At 35.4% G+C, this 4279-nt stretch overlaps 1 non-coding gene across 1 annotated transcript; it reads left to right on the top strand.

Moving 5' to 3' along the window:
* The first annotated feature begins 810 nt into the window (after window positions 1-810).
* Window positions 811-918, top strand: LOC112761551 (small nucleolar RNA R71). Its single transcript, XR_003181941.1, has one exon. It is a non-coding gene; the product is annotated as a small nucleolar RNA R71 (small nucleolar RNA).
* The last annotated feature ends 3361 nt before the right edge of the window (window positions 919-4279 follow it).

The raw sequence follows: 4279 nt of genomic DNA, 5'->3' as shown, positions 1-4279 counted from the left end.
GTCTTCCTCCTTGGGATTCACGTCCTCCTCTCCCTCATTGGGTTCGGCCATTTTGCTTATGTCAATGGCCTTGCACTCTCCTTTTGGATTCTCTTCTGTATTGCTTAGGAGAGTACTGGGAGGGATTTCAGTGATCCTTTTACTCAGCTGGCCCACTTGTGCTTCCAAATTTCTAATGGAAGATCTTGTTTCATTCATGAAACTTACAGTGGCCTTAGATAGATCAGAGACTAAGTTTGTTAAATTAGAAGTATTTTGTTCAGAGTTCTCTGTCTGTTGCTGAGTGGATGATGGAAAGGGTTTATTATTATTAAACCTGTTTCTTCCACCATTATTAAAGCCTTGTTGAGGCTTTTGATCCTTCCATGAGAAATTTGGGTGATTTCTCCATGATGAGTTATAGGTGTTTCCATAAGGTTCACCTAAATAATTCACCTCTGCTATTGCAGGGTTTTCAGGATCATAAGCTTCTTCTTCAGAAGATGCCTCTTGAGTACTGTTGGATGCAGCTTGCATTCCATGCAGACTCTGAGAGATCATATTGACTTGCTTAGTCAATATTTTATTCTGAGCCAATATGGCATTCAGAGTATCAACTTCAAGAACTCCCTTCTTCATAGGCGTCCCATTACTCACAGGATTCCTTTCAGAAGTGTACATGAACTGGTTATTAGCAACCATGTCAATGAGTTCTTGAGCTTCTGCAGGCGTTTTCTTTAGGTGAATGGATCCACCTGCAGAAGTGTCCAGTGACATCTTTGATAGCTCAGATAAACCATCATAGAATATATCCAGGATGGTCCATTCTGAAAGCATGTCAGAAGGACACTTTTTGGTCAACTGTTTGTATCTTTCTCAAGCTTCATAGAGGGATTCACCTTCTTTCTGTCTGAAGGTTTGAACATCAGCTCTAAGCTTGCTCAGCTTTTGAAGAGGAAAGTACTTGGCTAAGAAAGCCGTGACCAGCTTATCCCAAGAGTTCAGGCTGTCTTTGGGTTGAGAATCCAACCATAATCTAGCTCTGTCTCTTACAGCAAAAGGGAAAAGCATGAGCCTGTAGACTTCAGGATCTACTCCATTAGTCTTAACAGTATCACATATCTGCAAGAATTCAGTTAAGAACTGAAAAGGATCTTCAGATGGAAGTCCATGAAACTTGCAGTTCTGCTGCATCAGAGAAACTAATTGAGGTTTCAGCTCAAAGTTGTTTGCTCCAATGGCAGGAATGGAGATGCTTCTTCCATGTAAATTGGAATTAGGTGCAGTAAAGTCACCAAGCATCTTCCTTACATTATTATTATTTTCGGCTGCCATCTCCTCTTCCTGTTCGAAAATTTCTGAAAGGTTATCTCTGGATTGTTGTAATTTAGCTTCTCTTAATTTTCTCTTCAGAGTCCTTTCAGGTTCTGGATCTGCTTCCACAAGAATGTTCTTATCCTTGCTCCTGCTCATATGACAAGGAAGAGGGCACAGAAAAATAATAATAATAATAGAGATCCTTTATATCACAGTATAGGGATCCCTGTGTGAGTAGAAGAAGAGGGGGAGACAAAGAATGTGATGTAAAGAAAGAAACACAACTGTGAGGATGGCAGAGATGTGAGATGAGATGTTAGTAAATGAATAAATAAATAGAATAAGATGGGAGAGGGAGAATTTTCGAAAAGTATTTTTGAAAAAGAGTTAGTGATTTTCGAAAATGGTTTTTGAAAAATGTTAGTATTTTTCGAAAAAAAAATTTTTTTTAAATCAAAAATAAAAATAAGAATAATTAGTTAATTAAAAAGAAATTTTTGAAAAAGAGGGAAGATATTTTCGAAAATTAGAGAGAGAGAGTTAGTTAGGTAGTTTTGAAAAAGTTAAGAAACAAACAAAAAGTTAGTTAGTTAGTTGGAACAAATTTTGAAAAGATAAGAAGTTAGGAGGTTAGAAAAGATATTTTGAAACCAACTTTTTGAAAAAAGTAAGATAAGAAGATATTTTAGAAATTAGTTTTGAAAAAGATTTGATTTTTAAAATCTCAATTAATGACTTGATTCATAAGAAATCACAAGATATGATTCTAGAACTTAAAGTTTGAATCTTTCTTAATAAGCAAGTAACAAACTTCAAATTTTTGAATCAAAACATTAATTGATTATGTTATTTTCGAAAATTTGATATAAAAATAAGAAAAAGATTTTTGAAAAATATTTTTGAAATTTTCGAAAATAACTAAGAATTTTGAAAAAGATTTGATTTTTGAAAAAGATTTTGAAAAAGATAAGATTTTCAAATTGAAAATTTGATTTGACTCATGAGAAACAATTTGATTTTAAAAATTTTTGAAAAAGTTAATCCAAATTTTCGAATTTGATGAGAGAAAATGGGAAAGATATTTTTTTGATTTTTTGAAATTTTTATGATGAGAGAGAAAAACACTAAAGAGATGCAATGCATGAAGATTTTGGATCAAAACAATGAATGCATGCAAGAATGCTATGAATGTCAAGATGAACACCAAGAACACTTTGAAGATCATGATGAACATCAAGAACATATTTTTGAAAAATTTTTAATGCAAAGAAAACATGCAAGACACCAAACTTAGAATTCTTTAATGCTTAGACACTAAGAATTCAAGAATGCATATGATAAACATGATACAACACAAAACAAAAAATCATCAAGATCAAACAAGAAGACTTATCAAGAACAACTTGAAGATCATGAAGAACACTATGAATGCATGAAATTTTCGAAAAATGCAAGATGCACATGCAATTGACACCAAACTTATGACATGACTCATGACTCAAACAAGAAACAGAAAAAATGTTTTTGATTTTTATGATTTTCTAATTTTTTTTTTGGATTTTTTTTCGAAAATTATATGAAAAAGAAAAAATAAGTATTCCAAAATTTTTTTCATGAATTCCAGGAATCTTGCATTCTTAGTCCAAAGCTTCAGTCCAGGAATTAGACATGGCTCACTAGCCAGCCAAGCTTTCAATGAAAGCTCCAGTCCAAAACACTAGACATGGCCAATGGCCAGCCAAGCTTCAGCAGGATTCAAATCAGACATATAAGTTTTCTTCTTTGACAGGTGGAAGCCTCAGTCCAAAAGAATTTAGACATGGCTTTAAAGCCAGCCAGGCTTCACATGCTTCATGAAACACTAGAATTCATTCTTAAAAATTTTGAATAAATTTTATTTTTGAAAACATTTTTATTTTTTTCGAAAACAGATGAGAAAATTTTAGAAATATTTTTGAAAAATTTTTGAAAAGAAAACAAAAAGAAAATCACCTAATCTGAGCAACAAGATGAATCGTCAGTTGTCCAAACTCGAACAATCCCCGGCAACGGCGCCAAAAACTTGGTGCACGAAATTGTGATGTCCAGGCTCAAACAATCCCTGGCAACGTGAGCAACTTGGTACGCGCAATCGTAATTACACTTTGATTATGTAAAATTCATGGCTCTTTCTTTCCCTGGCAATGGCGCCAAGAACATGGTGCCAATACCATGGTTCACAACTTCGATACAACTAACCAGCAAGTGCACTGGGTCGTCCAAGTAATACCTTACGTGAGTAAGGGTCGAATCCCACGGAGATTGTTGGTATGAAGCAAGCTATGGTCACCTTGCAAATCTCAGTTAGGCAGATATAAATTGATAATGGTGTTTTCGAATAATAATTAATAGAATAGGGATAGAAATACTTATGTAATTCATTGGTGAGAATTTCAGATAAGCGAATGGAGATGCTTTCGTTCCTCTGAACCTCTGCTTTCCTGCTATCTTCATCCAATCGGTCTTACTCCTTTTCATGGCTGGCTTTATGCAAGGGCATCACCGTTGTCAGTGGCTACATCCCCTCTTCTCAGTGAAAAATATGCTCACATGCTCTGTCACAGCACGGCTAATCATCTGTCGGTTCTCGATCATGCTGGAATAGGATTCACCCTCCTTTTGCGTTTGTCACTAACGCCCAGCACTCGCGAGTTTGAAGCTCGTCACAGTCATTCAATCATTGAATCCTACTTGGAATACCACAGACAAGGTTTAGACTTTCCGGATTCTCTTGAATGCCGCCATCATTCTAGCTTACGCCACGAAGATTCTGGTTAGGAGATCTAAGAGATATTCATTCTAGCTTATTTCATATAGAACGGAAGTGTTTGTCAGGCACGTGTTCATAGGGGAGAATGGTGATGAGCGTCACACATAATCATCACCTTCATCACGTTCTTGGGTGCGAATGGATATCTTAGAAGCGAAATAAGATGAATTGAAT

The sequence above is a fragment of the Arachis hypogaea genome, chromosome 16, assembly GCF_003086295.3.
Source record: "Arachis hypogaea cultivar Tifrunner chromosome 16, arahy.Tifrunner.gnm2.J5K5, whole genome shotgun sequence".
In the NCBI taxonomy this organism is placed as follows: domain Eukaryota; kingdom Viridiplantae; phylum Streptophyta; class Magnoliopsida; order Fabales; family Fabaceae; genus Arachis; species Arachis hypogaea.
Note: the sequence above shows the minus strand (reverse complement) of the source record. Positions and strands in the feature narration are given on the sequence as shown.